Source organism: Ceratotherium simum, chromosome X (assembly GCF_057802395.1).
Source record: "Ceratotherium simum simum isolate JZ-2026a chromosome X, ASM5780239v1, whole genome shotgun sequence".
Lineage (NCBI taxonomy): Eukaryota > Metazoa > Chordata > Mammalia > Perissodactyla > Rhinocerotidae > Ceratotherium > Ceratotherium simum.
This window is the reverse complement of record NC_141940.1, coordinates 69,171,033-69,179,179: the sequence shown is the minus strand read 5'-3', so window position 1 is coordinate 69,179,179 and position 8,147 is coordinate 69,171,033.

Sequence of the window (8,147 nt, the reverse complement as noted above, 5' to 3'; positions counted from 1 at the left end):
TATAAAAAAAGACAAAATCGTGCCATTTGTGACAGCATGGATGAACCTTGAGGGTATTATGCTAAGTGAAATAAGCCAGACAGAGAAAGACAAACACCGTATGATTTCATTCATATGTGGAAGATAAACACATAGATAAGGAGAACAGATTAGTGGTTACCAGAGGGAGACGGGGTAGGGGACGTGTGAAAGGGGTAAAGAGGCACATATGTATGGTGTCGGCGAAAACTAGACTATTGGTTGTGAACATGATGCAGTCTATACAGAAACTGATATATAATAATGTACACCTGAAATTTACACAATGTTATAAGCCAATATGACCTCAAAAAATAATTTTAAAAAACACATGATTTGTAATGGCTGCATATTCCACCATGCATACCATCTGTATGGTTTTATACAGTTTCCCTATTTTGAATTTTTTGTTACATAAATTATTCCCATATCCTTAAAATTAAATCTTTACATACTCTGTTATCGAGGTAAAAAATATTCTCTGCCAGTTTTCCTCTCACATTACTCCACCTCTGTTACAATATAGCAGGTACCTTGGGATATACGTATGCATAAATGTATGAACACAAATCTCTTTACTTCTATTTCTTCTGGAGCTATTAGGTGTGATCTTCACTCTTCTGGAATGATAAATTCACAAATGAGATTTGGGCCTTGGCAAAATAGGCAAGACTGACTTTTGGTTCACAGCCATTAAATCTAATCTAGTTTAGGAAATTGAACTCCCTTCAAGATCTTCTTATTGCTGCATAATTCAAGCTTACAGAAAACGGATTGTCCTTATTTTTATGTTTTCTATTATCCAGGGAAAGGAGGAACATGTTTAACAGAAATTCTTGTTGCTTTCAAAGGAGGCACAAAAACAAATAAACTGTTAAAAATGGGGTTTACAAAATGCTAAAATGTGATTTATGGTGGGGGTAATCAGCCACACAGTATCAGTTCGACCTCTGGAGAGGATGGATTAAGTAACTAAGATCAGTCATATAGGTGCTTCATGCCTAGATGATCAACCACCAATAAAAACCCTGGACACCATGGCTCAGGTGACCTCTCCTGGTTAGTAATATTTTGTGAATATTGTCACACATTATTGCTAAGAGAATTAAGTGCTATCCATACAACTCTATTGGGAGAGGACAACTGGAAGCTTGTGCCTTGTTTCTCCTGGACTCTTCCCTATGTAACTTTTTGATTTTGCTGATTTTAATCTGTATATATTCAGTGTGAAAATCTGTAACCATGAATATAAGAGCTTTTCTGAGTTCTGTGAGTCTTTCTAGCAAATCGTTGAGCCTGAGTGTAGTCTTGGGAACTCCTGACCACTAGGACTAAGAAACATGTAATCCTGGATTTCCTGGGGGCCACTTTTGCCAAAACATGGAGCAAGCTTCTCCAAGGTTACAACTGACAGTAGAGTTGATATAGTAAGCTTTAGTGTTCGTAGAGAATATTTTCAAGATTGTTCTTGCTCTTCCAAGGCTTGTGCCTTTCCGTAAAATTTCAGAATAAATTTATCTCTGCCTATGAAACACCTTGCTGAGATTTTGATAACAATTTTATTCAACATATAGATCAATTTGGAAAGAATTGACATATTTTTTATGTTGAGTCTTCAAATCCGTGAACATGTAAGTTTCTCCAATTATTCAGGTCTTTTTTGACTTCTTTTGACAGAATTTTGTAATTTTAAGCATATGAATTCTCTACATGTTTTATTGGATTTAAACCTAAGTATTTCATTTTATTTGGAGCAATTGAAAATAATACTGAGCCTTAAATTTTGGTTTCCATAGGTTTGTTGTTAGAATATAAAAATGCAAATACTTTTCTATGTTGATTTTGTATCCAGTGACCTTGCTGAACACACTTATTAGTTTTAGGAGGCTTTTTTTGGAGATTCCTTGAGATTTTACATATAGACAATCATATCATATGCAAATACTAACAATTTTATTTCTTCCTTTATAATATGAAAAATTTTATTCCTTTATCTTGTCTTATTGCAGTGGCTTGAACTTCCAGCCATGACTAGTTAGAATGGACATCTTTGCCTTATTCTTGATCTTATGAGGAAAACATGCAGTCTTTCATTATCAAGTATTATATTAATTACAGGCTTTTTGATATTGGTAATTTGTATCTATTCTCTTTTTATCTTTGTCAGTAGTGCTAGAATTTTATCAATTTTGTTTTTTTAAAGCTTTTTAAAAACATATCCAGTTTACCTTTTTTATTGTGATAAAATATATAACATAAAATTTGCCATTTTAATCACTTTTATTTGTATAATTCAGTGACATTAATTACTTTCAAAATCTTGTGCTACTATTACCACTATCAATTCACTAAACTTTTCATCATCCCAAAGAGAAACTCTGTACCTGATAAGCAAAAACTCCTTATGCTTCCCTCACCCCAGCTTCTGGTAACTTATAATCTAATTCCTGTCTCTATGAAATTGACTATTCTAGAGTTTTCATATAAGTAGAATCACACAATATTTGTCCTTCTGTGTCTGGTTTATTTCACTTAGCATAATGTTTTCAAAGTTCATCTGTGTTGTAGCATATATCAAAACTTCATTTCTTTTTGTGGCTGAATAACATTCCATTATATATATATATGTGTGTGTATATATATATATATATATATATATATATACACACACCACATTTTGCTTATCCATTCTTCTATCTATGGACACTTGGGTTATTTATACCTATTGGCCATTATGAATAATACTGCTGTAAATATTTGTATAAAAGTATCAAGCTTCTGTTTTCAAATTTTTTGAGTATATATCTAGAAGTGGAATCGCTGGTACATATCGTAATTCTATGTTTAAGTTTTGAGGAACTTCTAAACTGATTTCCACAGTGGCTATATCAGCAATATACGAGGGTTCCAGTGTCATCACATCCTTACCAACACTTATAAATTTCTGTTTTATTATAGCCATCCTAGTAGGTGTGAATTGATATTTCATTGTGGTTTTGATTTGCATTACCCTAATGACTAATGATGTTGCATATCTTTTCATGTGTTATATGCAATTTGTATGTTTTCTTTGAAGAAATGTCTATTAAAGTGATTTGCCCAATTTTTAATTGGATTTTTGCCTTTTTGTTTTTGAATTGCAGGAGTTCTTTATATACCCAGGATATTAAATCTTTATCAGATATGTGATTTGCAAATATTTTCTCCCATCTGTGGGTTATCCTGTCACTCTCTTGATAGGGTGCTTTCATGCACAGAAGTTTGTAATTTTAACCAAGTTCAATTTCTCCATTTTTCTTTTGTTATCTGTGGTTTTTGTGTCATATTTTTAAAAACGTTGCCAAATAGAAGGTCCTTAGGATTTGTCCCTATATTTTCTTGTAAAGTCTTGTAGTTTTAGCTCTTAAATTTAGGTATTTGATCCATTTTGAGTTAATTTTTTGTGTATGATAATGAAAGGATACAGCTTCATTTTTTTGAATGTGGATATCCAGTTTTACCAGCACTATTTTTTGAAGAGACTGTCTTTCCCCATTCAATGGTCTTGGCACCACTGTCAAAAATAAATTGACCATAGATATGAGAGTTTATTTCTGGGTTCTTTATTCTATTCCATTGGTCTAGATGATTATCCTTATGCCAGTTTCACAGTGTTTTGAATGCTGTAGCTTTCTAGTAAGTTTTGAAATCAGGAAGTGCGAGTCCTCCAACTTTGTTCTTTCTTTTCAAGATTGTTTTTGGCTATTTGGTGTCTCTTTAAATTCATATGAATTTTAGGATTGTCTTTTCCATTTCTGTAAAAACATCTTTGGGATTTTGATAGGGATTGCATTGAATCTATGTATTACTTAGAGTAGTATTGCCGTCTTAACAATATTAAGTCTTCCAATGTATGAACACAGAATGTCTTTCCATTTATTTGTGTTTTCTTTAATTTCTTTCATTAGTGTTTTGTAATTCTCAGTGTACAAGTCTGGTGCCTCCTTGGTTAAATTTATTCCTATTTTATTCTTTTTAATGATATTGTAAATGGAAATGTTTCTTAATTTCCTTGTCAGATTATTTGTTGTGATTATATAGAAATAAAACAATTTTTTGTATGCTGATTTTGTATATTGTAAATTTTCTCAATTGGTTTATTTGCTTTAACAGTTTTTTTTTTTGTGTGCATTATTTGGGGTTTTCTATTTATAAGATCATGTGATCATGAATAGAGATAGTTTTATCTCTTCCTTTCTGTTTCAGGTGATTTTATTTTGTTTTCTTTCCTATTGTTCTGGCTAGGACTTACAGTACTATGTTGAATAGAAGTGGTGAGAGTGGGCATCCTTAATCTGCTCATGATCTTAGGGGAAATGTTTCCAGTCTTTCACCATTGAAAGTGATGTTAGCTCTGTGTTTTTCATATGTTGCTTTTATCATATTGAGGAAATTCCTTTCTATTTCTAAATTTTTGTGTGTTTTTTTCATGAAGTTATGTTGGATTTTTTTCAAATTTTGTTTGCATTAACTGAGTAATTCACATGGTTTTATTCCTTCATTCTCTTAATGTGGTGTATTATATTGATTGATTTTCATATGTTGAGCAACCCGTGCATTTCTGTGTTAAAACCATAAGTACAGTAATATCTTTATATTTTGTATTTACTAATGTAGTTATCTTTACAAATGTTCCTTATTTTTTCATATGGCTTTGAGTTACTGTCTAATGTTACTTTATTGCAGCCTGAAGGACTCTCTTTAGCATTTCTTGTAGGACAGGTCTATGAGTAATGGAATCACTTCACTTAACTTTTGTTTATCTGGGAATGTCTTAATTTCTCCTTCATTTTTGAAGAATAGTTCTGCTGCATATAGAACTCTTCATTGAATTTTTTCTTTCAGCACTTAAATATGTCATCTCACTGCCTTTTTGTTTCCATGGTTTCTGATGAGAAATCAGCTGTTTTTCTTATTCAAGATGGCTTGTACATGATGAGTCACTTCTCTCCTGCTGCTTTAAAGATTGTCTTTTTGTCTTTCATTAATTCGACCATTATGTATCGTGCTGTTATTTTCTTTGAGTTTATTCTGTTTGGAGTTTGTTAAGCTTCTTGGATGTGTAGATTCGCATCTTTCACATATTTGGGGAAGTTTGGGGACATTATTTCTTTTTTTTTTAAAGATTTATTTATTTATTTTCCCCCCAAAGCCCCAGTAGATAATTGTATGTCATAGTTGCACATCCTTCTAGTTGCTGTATGTGGGACGCGGCCTCAGCATGGCTGGAGAAGTGGTACGTCGGTGCGCGCCTGGGATCCGAACCCGGGCCACCAGCATCAGAGAGCGCGCACTTAACTGCCAAGCCACGGGGCCGGCCCAGGGGACATTATTATTATTATTTTTTTAATTTTATTTATTTATTTTTTCCCCCAAAGCCCCAGTAGATAGTTGTATGTCATAGCTGCACATCCTTCTAGTTGCTGTATGTGGGACGTGGCCTCAGCATGGCCGGAGAAGCAGTGCATCGGTGTGCGCCCGGGATCCGAACCCGGGCCACCAGCAGCGGAGTGCACGCACTTAACTGCTAAGCCATGGGGCCGGCCCAGGACATTATTTCTTCAAGTGTTTTTTTCTGCCCCTGTCTCTTTCTTTTGTCCTTCTGGTATACTTATGATGCAAGTGTTGGTACATTCGATGGTGTTCCATATGTCCCTCAAATTCTATTTATTTTTTGCCATTATTTTCTCTCTATTTCTCTCATACTGGATAATTTCAATTGCCTTATCTTCAAGCGTGCTTATGATTTCTTCTGCCTGCTCAAATTTGCCATTGAACTCTAGTGATTTTAAAAGTTTGACTATTGTATTTTTGAGTTCTAGAATTTTTATTTGGTTTATTTTTATAATTTGTATCTCTTTATTAATATTCCCTAATTATTCATACATTGATTTCCAAATTTCCTTTAGTACTTTGTCCATGGTTTTCTTTCACTCATTGAACATGTTTAAGATGGTTGATTTGATGTTTTTGGCTAGTAATTCCAATATCTGGGCTTTCTCAGGGATAGTTTTGGTTAAATTCTATACTTGTGAATGAGCTATAATTAATTTTATTTAGTATTTTTTTATTTTATTTTTTATTGAGATATAATTTACATATAATATTGTGTAACTTTAAGGTGTACAGCGTTTTGGTTTGATACATTTGTATGTTGCAATATGATTACTACCATACCATAAGCTACCACCTCTATCACATCACATAATTATAAATTTTTTATGGTGAGAACAATTAAGATCTATTCTCTTAGCAACTTTGAAGTTTATAATACAGTATTGTTGACTATACTCCCTCTGCTGTACTTTAGATCTCCAGAAATTATTTATCTACTAGTTGCAAGTTTGTACCCTTAATCAATATCTCCCCAATTCCCTCACCACCAGTCCTTGATAACCAACATTTTACTCTCTGTTTTTATGAGTTCAGTTTTTTAGATTCCACATATACGTGACACCATACAGTATTTGTCTTTCTCAGTCTGACTTATCTCACTTAGCATAATGCCCTCAAGGTCCATCCATATTGTTGCAAATGGCAGGATTTTCTTCTTTCTTATAGCTCAATAATATTCCATTGTGTATATATATATATCCATATGTACATTGTATCATTGTATGTATGTGTGTATATATATATATCACATCTTCTTTATTCATTCATCTGTTGATGGAGACTTGGGTTGTTTTCATATCTTGGCTATTGTGAATAATGCTGCAATAAACGTGAGTATTCAGATATCTCTTTGATATGCTGTTTTTATTTTCTTTGGATATATACCCAGGAGAGGAGTTGCTGGATCATATGGTAGTTCTATTTTTAATTTTTTAAGGAACCTTCATACTGTTTTCCATAGTAGCTGAACCAAATTGCATTTCCACCAACAGTGCACAAGTGTTCCCTATTATCCACATCCTTTCCAACACTTGTTATCCTTTGTCTTCTTAATAGCTATTCTAACAGGTATGAGGTGATATTTCATTGTAGTTTAGATTTGCATTTCTCTGATGATTAGTGATGTTGAGCACCTTTTCATGTACCTGTTGGTCATTTAGATGTCTTCTTTGTAAAAATGTCTATTTAGTTCTTCTGCCCATTTTTCAATTGAATTGTTTGTTTTTGTTATAGAGTTGTATGAGTTCTTTACACAATTTGGATATCAACCCCTTATGTGATATATGGTTTGCAAATATTTTCTCCCATTTAGGTTGTCTTTTCATTTTGCTGATGGTTTCCTTTGATGTGCAGAAGCTTTTTAGTTTTATGTGGTCCCATCTGTCAATTTTTGCTTTTGTTTCTTGTGTTTTTGTTGTCATATCTAGAAAATCACTGCCAAGATCAAGGCCAAGGAGTTTCTTTCATATATTTCCTTCTAGGAGATTTGTGGTATCAGGTCTTATTTTTAAGTCTTTAATCCATTTTGATTTCATTTTTGTGAGTGGTGTAACATAGGGATCCAATTTTATTTTTCTGCATGTGTTTGTCTAGTTTTCCCAGCACCATTTGTTAAAGTGACTATCCATTCTCCATTGAGTGTTCTTGTCTCCCATTTCAAATATTAGTTGATAGTAAATATGGAAGTTTATTTCCAGGATCTCTATTCTGTTCCATTGGTCTATGTGACTATTTTTTTGCCATAACAATACTGTTTTAATTTGTATTATACTACTGTTGTTTTGTGATATACTTTGAAATCAGGAAGTGTCATGGCTCTGGCTTTGTTCTTATTTCTCAGAATTACTTTGGCAATTCAGGGTCTTTTGTGGTTCCATATGATTTTAGGGATTGTTTTTCTTATTTCCGTGAAAACTTCCATTGGAATTTTAATAGAGATTTCATTGAATTTATAGATGTCTTTTGGTATTATGGACATTTTGGCAATATTAAATATTTGATCCATGAACATGGGATATCTTTCCATTTTTTTTGTGTCTTCCTCAATTTCTTTTATCAAAGTCTTATAATTTTCAATGTACATAACTTTCATTTCCTTAGTTAAATTTATTCCTAGATATTTTATTGTTTTTGATGCTATTGTGAATGGGATAGTTTTCTTCACTTCTCTTTCAGATGTTTCATTGTTAGTGTAT